We start from the raw sequence: 19,610 nt of genomic DNA, 5'->3' as shown, positions 1-19,610 counted from the left end.
GGGTATCTTCTTAAATGGAATGGCAGAATTGTATAGAACAATGGTGTGCAGCTGCAGGGCTGGAGACCTGCAAGCATTAGAAAGCTATTGCCAACCTCTCCAGTAACTAAAAATGAAAGGCACACGTGCAGTTACTTTACAAACCAATGGGAATGCTATTAATGAGTGATAGAACAGGACCAATGGAAACTGTCACTGTAGTAAAAAAAAAACTTTATTATTCTCCTACCAGCTCCCACCATAAACAAATATTAAAAATTAAAATTCAGCAACTAGCATATGGGGAGTGACCTTATAAGATGTTTTTCTGTAATTGAAACTATTGGGAACAACTACTTTAGGAAAGTTTTTGTTTATTTCGTTTTTGTTTTTTGTTGAAATAGATTCTCCTATGTATTTACAATGTATTCTTTTTTTATAAAAAATGAAATGATTCACACATAAGCCACTTGATTTCTCTAATTTTCAGCTTAATTCAAGAAGTGAGGAAACATTTGTTTCTTAAAAGTGTACTGTGGATGTGTTACCAGGTTGGGGTGTATCTCAATGGTAGATGCTTATCTAGCATGTGCAAGGCCCTGGGTTTGATTCTCCAGCACCGACAAACAGAGAAAAAAAATTATGCCATCAAGGCAAAATGTTTGTACAATTTCAAAGCATTCATAAATGTGTATTATTATTATAACAACCATCAAAATAGCAAAGTGATTCTACACAATCCTCAGTTCCCCTCCTTGGCCTTTCTGTCATCTGCCACCTGTTGCTTCACCTTCCTGCTTATCTCGTTATGATTGCAAAATAACAAACTCAGCTCCAGCTACCACATACCCAAAGTTGAATCAAAAACTGGAAAGCGGATTTCCCTCTGGGTGTCTCTTTTATTGCAGGAGGAAAATAGTTCCTTGAAGCCACCCACCATCTCCGGCAGAATTTTCCAAGTTTTTTATTGGCCAGGTTTGGGTCACATCCCGGCCCCTGAAACTGTCCCTGGCAAGAAGGATGAAATTACCTTGCTTCCTTTGACTATGTAACATTCACTGCCTAGATCTGGCAAAAGAACCACCATCTCTCAGCGTATGGGAAGAAGAACACCTGCAATATTAGGATCCTACCAGCAGCACAATGGAGGAAATGGCCATTTGCTGGGCCACCTATAGTGTCTTTCACTGATATTTTAGACAAGTGAAGACCCAGGTGAGCTGATGAACCAGGGAAGAATGTGAGAGTTCCTTATCCTCTTTCTTTCCAGCTTCTTATTCTTTTCTTTCCAGAAAAGAAAAAAATCCATTGTTTACTCCATCACCTCTTGTATTATATGCCCCCGGTTAAGAAGCTTTCTCTTAAGAAGTCATGCATTGAAGAGATACAATTATACCCAATTATCCTGAAATAATAGCTACTAGTGGAATTTTCTTAGTATCTCAGGATTAAAATTGTGGAGCTGTGGGTATAGTGAAGGAACAAGGAGGAGAATTCTCAGCTTTGGGGTTTTAGGGATTCCAGAGGTTAGAAGATAAAAGCAGATGTTTATTAGTTACTACAACAACCAATATTTAAAGAGCACCTGCCCTATATGCCAGGTGCTGGACTAGGCACAGAGGGTAGACTGGTGAACAAAAAACTGCTTCTGCATATCAGAAACTCAGTCTATTTGAAGAGATAGGCAACCTGGCGATTTCAATGTACAGGGGTAAGAGCTATGATAGAGACATATCCAGGAGATCCTAGGGACAGAGATAAAGAATCCATGTCTACTCTTGGAGGTTCAAAGAAAATTCACAGAAAAAGTGATCCAAAATCTGAAATCAGAGGTGAATTTACCCTCAGGTTTATAAGCTTAAGCTTCAGGGTTTACAGTGAATACTCGAAGTGGGCACATTCCAGAGAGGAAGGAGAAGTCAGGATGCAATTGGAAAGCATGTCTAGCAAATATTTCTGGCCCATTGCTTGAAAAAAATCACTGAGGGAAGAGACCTGAACCTCGAAGGCTTTTCTAATTTGTTGTGACTTAATTTTCATTCTGAATTCATATTCTATCATTTTGTAGCTAATTTTGAATTTATATTTTATTTTCTTTTTTCAAGTCTATATCTAACAAAAATCCCAAACTTCAGGCTCTGTAAAAATTAAATCCTCCCCTGGCTGAGACCTGATGCGTAACCATGCATTGGCCTGGTGAAGGCACCAGGAAAAGTGCTCCTGACAAAGGGGAAAGCCTGTGCAAAGGCCTGGAATTAGTAAGAAGTACACTTATATTCAGGGAATTACCTGTATGTCAGTGTTGTTGGGACAAGGAAGAGAGGTGAGATTAGAGAGGTGGCAAGGAGCCACATTGTGAGAATGAGCAGAAAATGATAGACACTGTTAAGTGTTGTACTCATTTGATCACTTTTACTCCTTGCGATGACACTATGCAGCAGTTACTGTAATTATATCCATTATACGGAAAAGAAAACTGAGACCTGTAAGATAAAGAAACTTTCCTGTGGTTATGTTGTAAGAGGAGGGGTTGGGATTCAAGCCAGTAGTGTATGGTGCCAAAGCCCCAGTGCTTAATGACTAAGCTCTCTTGACTCTCAAATTGACCAGTTTGCAGATGTGACTAAATCTGACAGATGCTGGAGAGTGAGGGAAGAAACACACCTGGGAACATCTCCGTGATATGAAGAGTCAGGAGCTCCTATACAGGAGGTGGTTTCTGCTGGAGAACAGGATCCGGGCTGGGCCACTCTTACAGCTTCCAGCATTGTAGCTATGCTCTAGTAAGCCACAAGGGGGCCACTGCACTGAAATTTAAAATCACAAAGGAAATAACTCTGGGGTTGAAGTTCCATCAGTGTTTAACAACATTGATGCTCAGGGCCACTCTCTTTTTTTCCTGGGGAAAGAAATGATGGGATTTACCCAAAACTAACTAGTAAGTTAGAGTACATCAGAGCCTAGTACCTGGATTCTCAATTTTTTTTCTGAGCCAATAAATAAACAAATAAATAAATAATCTTAAATAGATACATTTGAAAAATATACTTCCTTCAAAATGATATTTGGAAAGTATCTATTAAGATCTTTCATTGTGGAGGAACATGGTGTTATTAAAGGCCCACATAGTTTAATGATATTTGATCGTGTCAGGTCAGGGACCAAGAAATACCTAAGTCCCTACAGAAATCCATTTCTCCCTTCAGTATCCCCAAAGACAATGTTTATTGAGAGAACAAAGTTTTATTATTTCCATCAATCCCAATTTGGAACTTCAGTTACCTGGTTTCACATGTAGAAAGATCCTTTTCTCTATTTTAAAGGTTGAAGTAGTTTCAATGTTTAAAAGCAGGCTATGAGACCTGTCGACACGTATTTCTTTTCACTGCCAATACTCAACTCTTAGAATTACAAGATCAATGGGAGAAAAAGTTAACCATCTTTACCTGAGGCATATCTGTCACCTGTAAGTGTCATAACGTAGACTAATCCTGGCCCTGAAATCTGACCAACTGGCTCTGGACTTTTCTTTCTTTAAGCAAGGAAAGGATGCTGGGAGACCTGTAAGGAGGCAAAGTGGCCTTCTTTAGCCACTAGAGTTGTACATTTCACCCAGTACTAGGGGTTACAGGAAAAAAAATCCTAATTCTTCTGCCTAAATGTTGGCCTCATTTTCTAGGCCTTAGAACTCCTTGACATTGCTATATCACATTTGATTTCCCACCTCCCAGACTGAATTCATCCTCTACTTTCTCTAGAGAACTGATTCTGAAGGAAAAAGCTACGCAAGATTTCTGTTAACCTCCAAAGAACTACTCAGATATGGCAAGACTATCTGTACCCTGACAGAAGCACCTGGGATTATAGGATAAAACAAATATTATATTCTCAGGGGCCTGATATAATAATCTACACATTTCCAAAGGGAAATAAGTTGCATGCTAGAATGTCATCTCCCTAGATAGCATTCATACTCAGTATCTAATACTAATGAATGCCACCACATTTGCACTAGCACTGTCCAATATGGCAGCCACTAGCCACATACGACTACTGAGCACATGATTCATGGCTGTTCTGAATTGAAATATACCATATGTGTAAAACATGAATCAGATTTTAAAGACTTACTACCTAAAAATAGAAAATATCTTATTAATAATTTTTATATTTGATGACATGCTGAAATGATATTTTGAGTATATTGAGCTCAGTAAGAGATATTATTAAAATTAACTTCACTTCTTTCTATTTACTCTTTTACTGTGGCTACTAGGATATTTAGAAATTCCTGTGTAACTCTAATTTGTGGTCTTTGTCAATGTGGACAGGGCTGCTCCAGACCTTTGGCCAGGAGGACACCCTGAAGACCTGTTTCTCTGTGAAGAATGCTAAATGTACCCCAAAATGCCAGCTCAGTCAAGCTCAGCACCTTGGGTGGTATTTTCCTTGTTTTCAGTCAGGAAATATGTTTACAGTAACAACAAGGAGTCCTCATTGTAATTTATCATTTCTGTGTTCAGCGAGTACCCTTAGAAGTGGTAGAAATGTTTTCCTGTACAGAGGTCTCAACCTTAGCAGCCCATTAGCATCACTTGGGGAGGGAATTGGGCTTTTAAAACTAGTGATGGCAGGCTACATTTCAGATCAACTAAACCAATATCTCTGGAGGTGGGACCAAGCTCAGGACTCTCTAGTGTTCCAGAAATCTTCTTTTATATGCAAAGGCAGGTGCCCAGGGCTTGACCTCAATGAATCATTTATCAGACAAAAGGTGTCTAAAGGTAATGTGTAGTGTGATTTCCTCACACTGTGCTTAGATATCCACTTCATATTGTTATATTCTACAGCAGAATTAAACTTCCTCATGATTCTTCATACCACTGGGTAAAAAAGAAGAGAGAGGGGGAGGGGAGGGAAAGGAAAAAGAAGAGAAGAAGAAGGGGAAAAAAACAGCCTTGCTAAGACTAGTGTTTCCTCGGCTAATTTGAAGGATCTGTTTGTTTTGTTTTTTAACTAATACACAGAAACATAAAAGTTACATTTATTAATGGGTGCAAAGTGATGTTCAATACATGTTTATATTTTATATGGTTTATACTAGGTTAAACATACTTATCATCTCAAACATTTATCATTTTTTGGTGGTGAAAACTTTCAAAATCCTTCCTTCTAGCCTCTTGAAATGTTCAGTACATAACTCTTATCTACAGTCACCATATTATGCAACAGTACCCCAGAACTTCTTGCTCCTATCTAATTGTATCTTAGTACTCTTTGATCAAACTCTCCTCATCCCCACTCCCCACACTGTCACCAGCATTTGTTAAGAAACATTCTACTCTCAACTTAGGTAAAATTTTTTCTGCCCCTTTGATGGTATTCTCCTCTTCTTGGATCAGGAAAAGTGTTGACAGTAAGAACAGAGACTCCTCAATCTAATTCACATAGAAGTAAATTATAAGATTCTACATATGGGTAAGATCATGGGGTACTCGTCATTTTGTGCTTGACTTATTTCACTTAACATATTGATCTCCAGTTCTATCTATGTTGTCACAAATGACAGGATTCCATTCTTTGTTTTTGCTTGAATAGTATCCTATTGTGTATATGTTCCACAATTTTCTTATCCATTATCAATTGATGAACACTTAGGTTACTTCCATTTCTTGGCCATTGTGAATATCATGCTGTGATGGACGTGGGACTACAGATGTCTCTTTAACGTACTGGTTTCATTTCCTTTGGATATATACCAAGTAGTGGGATTGCCGCATCATATGGTAGCTCTAATTTTAATGTTTTGAGGAACTTCCATACTATTTTCCATGATGGCTGTAAATTTACATTCCTATTAATGGTGTACAAGTTTTCCCTTTTCTCTACTTCCTCACCAGCACTTGTTATCTTTAGTCTTTTTGAGACTAAAGGTAGGGTGAGGTAAAACCTAGGTAAGTAAGGTGATGTTTCACTGTAATTTTGATTTGCATTTCCTTGATAATTAATGATATTGTACTTATGTTCATTAATGATATTAGCCTGTAGTTTTCTCTTTTTGTTACATCTTTACCTAATTTTGGTATCAGGGTAATCCTGGCATCATAGAATTTGTTTAGGAGAATTCAATACATTTCTTTTTTTTAATAACTTAAGGAGAATTAGTGTTCATTCTTCTTTAAATGTTTAGTAAAATTCACAAACAAAACTGTTTGGTAGTGGGACTTCTTTGATGGAAGGCTTTTTATGACTGATTCAATCTCATTACTTTGATCTGGTCATGCTTTCTATTTCTTTATGATTCGGTCTTAGTAGGGTGTATGTGTCTAGAAAGTTAACTATTTCTTTGAGAATATCAAATTTCTGGCCACATAGTGGTTCCTTAATAATCTCTAATGATCTTTTGTATTTCTGTGGTGCCAGTTGTAATATTTCCTTTTCATCACTGCTTTTGAGTTTTCTCTCTCCTTTTCTTAACAAAGGGTTTGCTTTTCAAAGAACCATCTTTTTCATTTCCTTCGTCTCCATCAAAATGAACATCCATTTTGTTGATTTCTTCTCTGTTTCTACTGTTTCTACTATGCACTAATTTGGAGTTTAGTTTGTTGTGGTTTTACTAGTTTCTTGAGATGCAGTGATAGGCTGCTTATCTTAGATCATTATACTTTTTTTGATGTGGGCATTGATTGTTATAAACTTCCCTTTTAGTACTGCTTTTGCTGTATTCTATAGGTTTTGGTATGATATGGCTCCATTTTCATTTCAAGAAATTTAAAAAATTTCCTTCTTGGTTTCTTCCTTGATCCACTGGTTGTTCAAAAGTAAGTTAATTTCCATGTGTTTCTATAGTTTCCAAAATTTTCCTTGTCACTGATTTCTACCTTTATTGCATTGTGATAAAGGAAAAGACATTTGATATAGTTTCAGGTTTTTAAAATTTGTTGAGACTTGTTTGAGGCCTATCATATGAACTATCCTGGAGAATGTTCGATATGCTGATGAGAAAAATGTGTATGTAGAAGCTGTTGAATGAAGTGTTCTGTAGATGTCTCTTAGATCTATTTTGGTTTCTTTGTTGATTTTCTATTTGTCGATGATCTGTCCATTGCTGATAATTGTACTAGAGTCTATCTCTCTCTTTAGGTCTGTTAGTACTTGCTTTATATATTTGATTACTCCAAATATATATATTCTTATTTGGCTAAATTGGCCTCTTTATTATTATATAATGACCTTTCTTGTCTCATTTTACTGCTTTTGATTTAAACTTCATTTTATTTGACATTACTATGAAAACTCCTGCCTTCTTTCAGCTTCTGTTTGCATGGAATATCTTATTCCATCCCTTTACTTTTCACCTAAGAGTGTCCTTAGAAATGAAATGAGTTTCTTGTAAGCAACATGTACCTGAGTCTTTTTCCTTCCATTCAGTTACTCTACATTTTTTGGTTGAAGAATTTAAACCATTTATATTCAAAATAATTTTTGGTATATAAAGTCTTGCTACAGCCATTATGTAACTCTTTTTCTGGTTTTATTATACTTTCCCCCTCTCTTCTAGTCTTGGCCATTAAATGAATTATTTTAGTATTATGATTTGATTTCTTGCTTATTATTTTTGGTTTCTCTATATTATAGATTTTTGCCTTCTGGTTATTTAGGCTTACAGAAAATATCTTTTGATTAAAACAAGGTATTTTAAAAATGATAGCAACTTTATTTTATCATAAAAATAAGAACAGAAACAAACGAAAAACAAGAAAAATATAGTAATAATAACAAAATTCACCAGGGTCGGGGATTTAGCTCAGTGGTTTCGCCGCCTGCTGCTCAAGCGCAATGACCCTAGTTCTATCCCTGGTAGCAAAAAAAAAAAAAAAACAAAAACTCACCAGTTGCATTCCATTCTTACTCACATTTTGAATTTTAATATCTTATGCCATATATTTTATAGTGCCTCACTATATTAATGTAGTTATTATAACAATTGTTTTGTTTTTAAGTCTTCATACTAAGATATGAATGGTTTACACACCATGCTTACAAATTAGAACATTCTGAATTTGTATAATTGCCTTACCAGTAAATTTTATATATCCCTGTTTATATATATATATATATACATATGAACAATGTTGAATTCAAATAACTTCCCTTAGCATTTCTTTTAGAACAAGTGTGGTAGAGATATATTTCTCAGCTTTTTTTTTGTATAGGAATGTCTACACCTCCATTATTTCTAAAGGGTAGCTTTACTGACAGATCTTGGTTGACAGATCTTTTCTTTCACTACTATGACAATCACATGTTACTCTCTTCTAGCCCATAAGGGTTCTATTGAGAAGTTGCTTGCCAGGAAAATTGGGGCTTCTTTTCTTTGCAGCTTTCAGAATTTTTCTTGACCTTTCACTTGTAAAAGTCAAGTTTTAAGATGTCTTAAGATATACTTGGTTGGTTATATTTAACTGTGACCTTTGCTTTCCTGTTCCTGGATATCTGTATCCTTCTCTAGATTCAAGAAATGTTCTGTTATCTCTTTGAACAAGCTTTCTATCTCTTGACATCCTCAACTCCTTCTTGAACTCCAATAACCTGAATATTTGCTCTTTTAATACTATGCAAGAGTTCCTATAGGCTTTCTTCATTTCTTTTCACTCTTTTTTTCCTCTTTTCTCCCACAAGTATGTATTTTCAAATAGCCTGTTTTAATCTAATTCTTTTTTCTCTTTGGTTTATTCTAATATTGATGACTTCTATCACATTTTTAATTTAGTTAAGTATTTTTTTAGCTAAAGAATTTGTATTTGATTTTTTAAAAGTCTTCCACCTCTTTGTTCAGCTTCTTTGTTATGATATTGAGGTATTTCTCTGTTTTCTTCAAACTCATTGAGTTTTCTTAAAACAGCTGTTTTAAATTCTTTATCTGAGATTTTGTACATACTGAGTACTACTTTGTCAGTGTCTGATATCATCTTTTGAGTAATAGGTGAGGTCATAGTTTCCTGAAAGCTTTTTTTAATTATTATTCATTAAATTTATTGGTACATTTTAGATATACAATATGATGACATTCATCCTTGGGAATTACTAACTGTATATGACATATTTTGGTTCTTATTTTTTCCCCATTCCCATACCCTCCCTTCAACCACTCCACCTCTCCCTATTTACAAAGAATTTGTTTCCATTTTTTCATTCTCTCATATTTTTTCCTTTCCCTTCTTTCCTTTCCCCTACCCCTCCCACTTCCCTTTCCCATTTGGAACTTTTCTTCCTATTTCACATTATCTATTACACATTTTGATCCTCATTTACATTGCCTGTTGGCGTGCAAAATCATCTGAGCATTGAGGAATCCAGTATTTATTCTTGTGTCTTAGTCATGCTCTCATTATTGGAAAAAAAATATTCAACACTCAAAACTTGGTGGAGAAGAGGATTTTTTTTCTTTATAGATCCTTTTATCAGTACATTTTAGATATACAATATAATGACATTCATCACTGGAAATTTGCACCTTTACATAATCTCTCTTGGTTCTTATTTTTGCCGCCTTCCTCTGCCCTCCATTCAACCCCTCCATCCCTCCCTATCAACAAAGACTTTGTTTCCAATTTTTCATTTTCTCATATTAATTCCATTCCCTTCTTTCCTTTCCCCTACCCCTCCCACTTCCCCTTTGCCCCTTTACTTCCTATTTCACATTATCAATTATATCTTTTAGTCCTAATTTACACTTTCTTTCTCACACTAGAGAAACTATTTGGTATTTACACATGTGTGTCCTATTTATTTCACTTAAGAGTATCCCCTCAATGTGCATCCATTTAGCAATAAATGTCTCTAATTTCTCATTTTTTATGGCTGAGTAGTACTCCATTTTATAAAAAAACACATTTTCTTTATCCAGTCTCCAGTTGATGGGCATTTGGGTTGTTTCCAAGTTTTAGCTATTAGAAACTGTTCTGCTATGAACATGAGTGCACATATATCACTGCGGTATGATACTTTTAATTCTTTAGGGAAGATACCCAGCAGGGGAATAGCTGGGTCAAATGGGACTTCCAGTCCTAGTTCCTTGAGATATCTCCATATTGATTTTCACAGTGGTTGCACCAGTCTACACTCCCACCAACAGGGGAGCAATGTTCCTCCTTACTGAAAGCCCTGCCAGCATTTGTTACTGGTTGATTTCTTGATAGCAGCCATTCTTTCTGGGGTGAGATGAAATATCAGCTTTGTTTTCATTTACATCTCTCAAGTGACCAGTGATGTTGGACATTTTTGATATGTTTATTTGTCATTTCTACTTCTTTGTCTGAGAAATGTCTGTTCATTTCAGATGCCCATTTTGGATTGGGTCTTTAAATTTGGGAGGTCTGATTTTTTTTAAGTTCTATGTAGATTCAAGATAGTAGACCTTTGTCTGAAGGACCGCTGCTGAAATTTTTTTCCCACATTGTGGGTTGTCTCTTCACACTGGTGGTAGTTTCTCTTGCTGTGCAGAAGCTTTTTAGTAGGAAGAGATTCCAATTGTTGATTGTTTATGCTAGTTTATGGGCAACTGAAGTTTTGTTCATAAAATCTTTTCCTACACCAATGTCTTCAAGAGTTCTACCTAAACTCTGTTCCAGCCGATTCAGCATTCCTGTTTTAATATTTAGATCTTTAATCCATTTCGATTTTAGTTGAGTGCATGGCTAGAGATATAGGTCTAGTTTTAGTCTTTGGCAAGTTGAAACCCAATTTCTCTAGCACCATTTATTAAAGAGACTATCTTTCCTCTAGTGAGGGTTTTTGGCCCCTTTGTGGAAGATAAGGTGGCTGAGTATGTCTGGAGTTGTTTCTGCATCTTCTAATTGTTCCACTGGTCCTCAGGACTGTTTCTTTGCCAGTACTATCCTGTTTTTATCACAGTAGCTTCGTAGTATAGTTTCAAATTGGGGGTTGTGATATCCCTTGCCACGTCTCTGTTACCTACAATTGCTTTTGCTATTCTGGGTCTCTTCTTGTTCCAAATGAATTTTTGGATTGTTTTCTCAAGGTCCGTGAAGTATGCTGCTGGGTTTTCAATTGGGATTGCATTGAATCTGTATAGCAGTTTTGGAAGGATGGCCATTTTCACTGTGTTGATCCTTCTTACCCAAGAGCAAGGGATGTCTTTCCATTTTCTGATATCATCTTCAATCTCTCTTTTCAGAGTGCTATACTTTTCAGAGAAGAGGTCTTTGATTTCTTTTATTAGGTTGATTCCTAGGTATTTCATTTTTTTGGATGTTATTGTGAAAGGAATTATTTGCCCTATTTCTCTCTCAGTGAGTCTGTTGTTTGTGCAGAGGAAAGCTATTGATTTTTGTGTGTTGACCTTATATCCAGCTACTTGACTGAATTTGGTTATTAAGTCTGGAAGACTTTTGGTGGAGTTCTTGGGGTCTTCTATATAGAGTATCATGTCATCTGCAAATAATGACAATTTGACTTCTTCATTACCTATCTTTATTCCTTTTATTTCTTTCTCTTGTCTAATTGCCATGGCTAATGTTTCCAGGACAGGAAACAGTAGTGGGATAGTGGACATCTTTGTGTTGTTCCTGATTTTTTAAAAAATTTATATATATATTTATTGGTACATTTTAGGTATAAAATAAATTTACATTTATCATTGAGTGTTTGTACAAGAACATGATGTATCTTACTTTTTATTTTTTCTCCCATTACCTGTGCACCCTTTACCCTCTCCACCCTTCCCTATTTACACAGAGTTTGATTCCATTTTTTTCTCTCTCATAATTTTTCCTTTCCCTTCTTAGCTTTCCCCTTCCCCTCCCACGATCCCCTAACCCTTGGACCTTTTCTTATTTCAAATTATCAATTATTCATTTTAATCATTTTCATCCTTATTTACACTTTCAATTTCTCACACTAGAGAAACTACTCAGTATTTACACACATGTGTCCTATTTATTTCACTTAAGAGTATGGCCTCAATATGTATACATTTAGCTATAAATGTCTCTAGTTTCTCATTCTTTATAGCTGAGTAGTACTCCATTTTATAGAGAAACCACATCTTATTTATCCAGTTTCCAGTTGATGGGCACTTGGGCTCTTTCCAAGCTTTAGCTATTACAAATTGTGCTGCTATAAACATAGGTGCACATATATTGCTGTGGTATGATTCTTTTAATTCTTTGGGGTAGATTCCCAGTAGGGGAAGAGCTGGGTCAAATGGGACCTGTAGTCTTAGTTCTTTGGGGTATCTCCATACTGATTTCCACAGTGGTTGCACCAATCTACATTCCCACCAAAAATGGAGAAGAGTTCCTTTCTCTCCACACCCCCGCCAGCATTTGTTATTTGTTGATTTCTTGATAGCAGCTATTCTTTGTGGGGTGAGGTGTAATCTCAGTGTTGTTTTCATCTGCATCTCTCGAATGACCAGTGATGTTAAACATTTTTTCATATGTTTATTTGCTGCTTTTACTTCTTTGTCTGAGAAATGTCTGTTCATTTCAGATGCCCATTTTTGAATTGGGTCTTTCAATCTGGGGGGGTCTGATTTTTTTCAGTTCTTTGTACATTCTCAATAGTAGACCTTTTTCTGAGGTACAGCTGCTAAATATTTCTTCCCACATTGTAGGTTATCTCTTAGCTCTGTTGGTAGTTACTCTTGCAGTGCAGAAGCTTTTTAATATGATGACATTCCAGTTGTTGATTCTTTGTGCTAGCTCCCGTGCTACTGAAGATTTGTTCATTAAATCTTTTCCTATGCCAATGTCATCAAGAGTTCTACCTAACTTATCTTCCAGCAAGTTTAGTGTTTCTGGCTTAATATTTAGATCTTTAATCCACTTCAATCTTAGTTTAGTGCATGGTGATAGGTATGGGTCTAGTTTTAATCTTTGGCAGGTTGAAATTCAGTTTTTCCAACACCGTTTATTAAATAGGCTATCTTTCCTCCAATGAGGGTGGTTGGCTCCTTTGTCAATGATGAGGTGGCTGAGTATGTCTGGAGTTGTTTCTGCATCTTCTAATCTATTCCACTGATCTTCAGGTCTGTTTCTTTGCCAGTACCTTGCTGTTTTATCACAGTAGCTTTGTAGTATAGTTTCAAGTTGGGGATTGTGATACCCCCAGCCATGTCTCTGTTGCCTAGAATTACTTTTGCTATTCTAGGTTTCTTCTGCTTCCAAATGAATTTTTGGATTGTTTTCTCTAGTTCTGTGAAGTATATTGTTGGAATTTCAATTGGCATTGCATTGAATCTATATAGTAGTTTTGGAAGTATGGCCATTTTCACTATATTGGTTCTTCCTACCCAGGAGCAAGGGATATCTTTCCATTTTCTTATATCCTCTTCGATCTCCTTTTTCAGAGAACTGTAGTTTTCAGTGTAGAGGTCTTTTGCTTCCTTTGTTAGGTTGATTCCTAGATATTTCATGTCAAACCCAAACCTCATACAAGAAAGGAAATTGTAAAGATCTGAGCAGAAATCAATGCAATGGAGACTAAGAGAATGTTACAAAAAATCAATGAATCAAAGATTTGGTTTTTTGAAAGAATAAATAAAATTGATAAACCTTTAGCCAACCTCATCAAAAAAAGGAAAGAAAAGGCTCAAATCCATGGAATTAAGAATGAAAAAGGTGAAGTCACAACATATCCAGCAGAAATTCAGAGAATCATCATCACCTACTTTGAGAACCTGTACTCTAATAAAATGAAAAACACAGAAGAAATGGGCAGATTCCTAGATACATACAAATTGCCAAAATTAAATGAAGAAGATATAGAAATTCTAAACACCCCAATAACAATGAGTGAAATTGAAAATGTAATAAAAAACTTACCAACAAAGAAAAGCCCAGGTCCTGATGGCTTCGTGGCTTAATTCTACAAGACATTTAAAGAAGAACTAATGCCATTACTCTTTAAACTCATCAATGAAATTGAAAGGGAAACAAGGCTTCCAAAAATTCATTCCTGGAAGCAAGGGTTACTTTGATCCCAAAACTAAGGAAAGACCCAACCCAAAAAGAAAACTACAGGCCGATCTCCCTAATGAACATAGATGCAAAAATCCTCAACAAGATACTGGCAAACAGAATAAAGAGGGTCATCAAGAAGATCACACACCCTGACCAAGTCAGATTTATCCCAGGGATGCAAGGATGGTTCAACATCTGTAAATCAATAAATGTAATACACTATATTAACAGAGTCAAAGAAAAAAACCACATGATCATCTCAATAGATGCAGAAAAACCATTTGACAAAATCCAACACCCATTCATGATAAAAACGCTACAGAAACTTGGAATAGAAGGTCTTTATCTCAACCTGATTAAGGCTATCTATGAAAAACCAACAGCCAACATCATACTAAATGGTCAAAAACTGAAAACTTTCATGCTAAAATCAGGAACAAGACAAGGATGCCCACTATCACCACTCCTGTTCAATATTGTTCTGGAAACATTAGCCATAGCAATGAGAAAAGAGAAAGAAATAAAAGGAATAATCATAGGAAAGGAAGAAGTGAAATTGTCATTATTTGCTGATGATATGATACTTTACATAGAGGATCCAAAAAACTCAGTCAAAAGTCTGCTAGACCTAATTGACAGATTCAGTAGAGTAGCAGGATACAAGGTCAACACTCAAAAAACAATAGCCTTCTTATATGCAAATAGCAGACCCATTGAGAGAGAAATTCGGGAAATAATTCCTTTTACAATAGCATTTAAAAAAAATGTTGTTCCTGTTTTTAGTGTGAAGGATTTCAGTTTTTAACCATTTAGTATGATATTGGCTGTTGGTTTTTCATAGAAGGCCTTTATCAGATTAAGGTAGAGACCGTCTATTCCAATTTTTTCCAGGGTTTTTATCATAAATGGTGTTGGAATTTGTCAAATACTTTTTCTGCATCTATTGAGATGATCATGTGTTTTTTGTCCTTGGCTCTATTGATATAGTGTATTACATTGATTTATTTGCATATGTTGAACCATCCCTGCATCCCTGGGATGAACCCCACTTGGTCAGGGTGTATGATCTTCTTGATGATCTTCTGCATTCTATTTGCCAGTATCTTATTAAGGATTTTTGCTTCTATGTTCATTAGTGAGATTAGTCTATAGTTCACTTTTTCGGTTGGGTCTTTCTCTGCTTTGGGGATGAAGGTGATGCTTGCTTCCAAGGAATGAATTCGGGAGTATTGCTTCTCTTTAAATTTCATTGAAGACTTTAAACAGTAGTGGCAATAGTTCCTCTCTAAATGTCTTGTAGAATTCAGCAGTGAAGCCATCAGGACCTGGGCTTTTCTTAGTTGGTAAGTTTTTAATTAACATTTTAATTTCACTGATTGGTATTGGGTTGTTCAGGATTCTTAGGTCTTCTTTGTTCAACTTTGGTAATTCATACATGTCTAGGAATCTGTCCATTTCTTCTGTGTTTTCCATCTTATTGGTGTATAAGTTCTCGAAGTAGGTATTGATGATCCTCTGGATTTCTGCTGGGTCCATTGTAATTTCATCCTTTTCATTCCTAATTGCATGGATTTGGGCCTTTTCTTTCCTTTTTCTGATAAGGTTGGCTAAGGGTTTGTCAATTTTGTTGATTCTTTCCAAGAACCAACTCTTGGCTTCATTGATTTTTTGTATTGTTTTCTTAGTCACCATTGCATTGATGTCTGCCCTGATCTTTATAATTTCCTTCTCTCTATGGGCTTTGGGTTTGTCTTGCTCTTCTCTTTCTAGAAGCTTGAGGTTCAGCATTAGGTTGTTTAATTGGGTTCACTCTGTTTTCCTAATATAAGTTTTCACTGCTATGAATTTCCCTTATAAGACTGCTTTCATTGTGTCCCATAGATTCTGATATGTTGTTCTGTCATTGTCATTTAATTGTAGGAACTGTCTGATTTCTTCTTTAATTTCTTCTGTGACCCATTGGTTATTCAGAAGTGTGTTGTTCAATTTCCATGTGTTTATAAAATTTTTGCAGGTTTTTTTGCCATTGATCTCCAATTTCATCACACTATGGTCTGATAATATACAGGGGATAACTTCAATTCCTTTGCACTTACATAAATATGTTCTATGAGCAAGTATGTGATCTATTTTGGAGAATGACCTGTGTGGAGCTGAGAAGAATGTGTATTCTGATTTTGTGGGGTAGAACACTCTATAACATCTGTTAAGTTCATTTGTTCAAGTTCTAGTATTTTATTGCTTGTTTTTTGTCTAGTTGATCTATGTGTGACAGTGTGGTATTGAGGTCCCCTACCACTATTGTATTAGTGCTTGTATGATTTTTTTTATGTCCGTTAGTATTTGTTTTATATAGTTGGGTGCACTAGTGTTTGGTGCATAGATATTTGTGATTGTAATCTCTTCCCCTTCAATCGTTCCATTTACAAGGATGTAGTGTCCTTCTTTGTCTCTCTTAATCAGTGTGGGTTTGACATCCACTTGGTCTGCAAAGAGGATAGCTACTCCTGCTTTTTTGGGGGGTTCCTGTGGCATGGGGTATTGTTTTCCACCCTTTCACTTTCAGTATATGAGTTTCTTTTTGAATTACGTGAGTTTCTTTTATGTAGCATACTGTTGGATCTTGCTTCTTGACCCATTCTGCCATTCTATTTCTTTTGATTGGTGAGTTGGGACCATTAACATTGATGGTTATAACTGATACATACTGACTTGTCATTGTCATGACTTTTTCTTTTTATTGGATTCTCCCCCTTAGCTTTTAATTTCTTGTCATGCCCAGTGGATTCATTCTGCTGTGTTTCCTGGGCTTGTGATCCTCATTGTCTTTTCCTAGGATTTTGTCTAAAATTTTTTGGAGTGCTGGTTTGGTATTCATGAAGTTCCTAAGGTTCTCTTTGTCATGAAAGTATCTTATTTCTCCATCAATTTTGAAAGATAGTTTTGCAGGGTACATCAATCTGTGTTGGAGACTGCTTTCCTTTAGGTCTTGCAATACTTCATTCCAAGCTATTCTTGCCTCGAGGGTTTGCGATGAGAAGTCTGCTGTGATTCTGATGGGCTTTCCTTTGTATGTGATTTGTTTCTTTTCTCTCACTGCTTGTAGAATTTTGTTCTTCTGTTGGGTTTCTGGAATCCTATTATATGCCTATGTGTAGTTTTTTTAATCAAGGCTAGCTGGAGTCCTATATGCCTCACTTATCTGTATGTCAAATTCTCTTCCCCTGCTTGGAAAGTTTTCTGTCATCACTTCTATGAACAGTTTTTTAATGTCATCTGCACTCTCTCCTGTTTCTTCATTGGCTTCGATCAGTCTTATGTTATTCTTCTTTCCATCATCTAGCGGCTCCTGGATTGATTTCTCGTGGTCCCTTACAATTTGGAAGCAATTTTTCTTTTCCACGTCACTAATTGCAATCTTATCTTCTATATCTGAAATGCTGTCTTCACATTAGCTCATTCTGCTGAGTACACTTTTGATGGAATTTTTAATCTCCTGGAAATCTGTTTGCATCTGTTTTATGGATTCGATTTCTTTCCTATGTTGGGATTCCATCATGTTCCTCAGCTCCTCTATTTTTTTTATCTGTCTCCTCTCTCGATTTATTAATCATGTCCTGCACTATGGGCACAATCTCTGCTATTATGTGAGAAATTATTTCTGATTTCATTTTTTCCATATCCTCTTTTGTTGCCAGTTCAGGGAGTCCAGGTGGTTGAGTGTCAGAGTGTTCCATCTCATTTCCCTTTGGGGGTGCTATAGGTGATCTGGAAGTCTGGTTCTGAGGCTTGTTTATGTGTCTTCTCATTTCGATGGGGTGGGGGTTGCTGGTGCTGTCCCTGTGGCTCACCTCCTCTGTGCTGGGAGCTGTGGCTTGCCTGCCTGGAAGCCTCAAGAAGAGGTTTATTTGGGCTCGCATTTTTTTGGAAGTTTCAATCTTTAGCCAGCTAAGAGGCAGAAATGTCATTGTAGAAGGGTTTGAGTGAAAGAAAGCTGCTCACATCATGGTGGCCAGGTAGCAGAGAGCAAAGGAAGGAGCCAGGGAGAGAGATACATCCTTCCAGGATACCCCAGCAACAGTGGCCTGCCTCTTCTAAAAAGATGCCACCTTCTAAGAGCAAGTCAGTTATAGTGCCCCAATAATCCAATTATCTAAACACATGAGGCACTAGGGGCCATTTTCAATTAAACCATAATATTCCACCTCTAGCCCACAAAAGGCTCATGTATGTCTCTATGCAAAATGCATTTAGTCCATCTCTAAAAGTTGCCAAATTCTTAGTGGTTTCAGCATTGCTAAAAAGTCCAAGCTCAAAAGTCTCCTCTGAGAGTTAAGGAAAACTCTTCACTGTTAGCCTCAGTGAAAATCAATAATGTTAAACACTTACAACATACAGCGGCACAAGGTAAACATTCCCATTCCAAACAGGAGGAATAGGGGAATAGAAAGAAATTAGACAAAAGCAAGGCAGAAACCTAGCAGCATAAACATTAAATCCTATAATTTCATATCCAGCACCCAGAGCAAGTCATGGCAAGATGTGAACTTCAAAGGGCTGGGGATCCCCACCCACTATAGCATTGTTGGTTGCATACCTCATGGTCTCTGTCTTGGTTTGGCTCTGCTTGCTGCTTGTATTTTCCTCAACAATTGTTCCATGTTCCTGGCTTATTAAATTTCCTGTGGTTGCCACTGTAGTTTTAGATTCATTTGCACATTTTCATCCACTACCCTCTCAGAGGCACACTGCCTGGTCTTTTCCTGAAATCTTGGTGGAAGCCTCCCTGATCCCACAACTCTTGCATTCTGCATGCACCTAAAACCAGAACTATGTGAATAACACCAAGATCTGCCAGCAGCTCAAGCAGTAGCTAGGCCCCCTTGGACCATCATTCCAGAGGACCCAAGTGCCTTAGACCGTGGTGCTCGTCGCAGAGGGCACCATGGAAGACTTTCCTCACTCACATTCACATCCCCTCATCCTTGGGTGAGAGGAAGCCTCTGGATCCCATGTGGACTCACCAAATGAGTCCTCCTCTCCTCCTGCATGGAAAGGCAAGATCTAGTGGGTTCTCTGGACAAGCATCCTTCAGCGTCATTGATGAGGAGAGGTACAAAGTCCCCTAATTCTTTGATATTGTCTCACCAGGTTGATCAGTTCTTCCCAAGCTTAGTTCTGGGGAAGGATGTTAGGACACAGAGGGCTGATCACCAGCCACTCAGGGACTGATTCTAGGTGACTCAAAAGTGTGTGCACATTGAGGCAATACTCTTAAGTGAAATAAATAAGACACACATGTGTAAATACTGAATAGTTTCTCTAGTGTGAGAAACTGAAAGTGTAAATAAGGACTAAAAGGTATAATAGATAATGTGAAATAGGAAGAAAAGAGGCAAAGGGGAAGGGGAAGTGGGAGGGGTAGGGGAAAGGAAAGAAGGGAATGGAATTAATATGAGAAAGTGAAAAAATGGAAACAAAGTCTTTGTTGATAGGGAGGGATGGAGGGGTTGAAGGGAGGGCAAGGGAAGATGGAAAAAATAAGAACCAAGAGAGATTATGTAAAGGTACAAATTTCCAATGATGAATGTCATTATATTGTATACCTAAAATGTACCAATAAAATAAATTTTTTTTAAAAAG

This window comes from Heterocephalus glaber, unplaced genomic scaffold, assembly GCF_053883595.1.
Source record: "Heterocephalus glaber isolate CG9 unplaced genomic scaffold, H.glaber_assembly_v1.0 deba00001547, whole genome shotgun sequence".
NCBI classification, from domain to species: Eukaryota; Metazoa; Chordata; class Mammalia; order Rodentia; family Bathyergidae; genus Heterocephalus; species Heterocephalus glaber.
Note: the sequence above shows the minus strand (reverse complement) of the source record.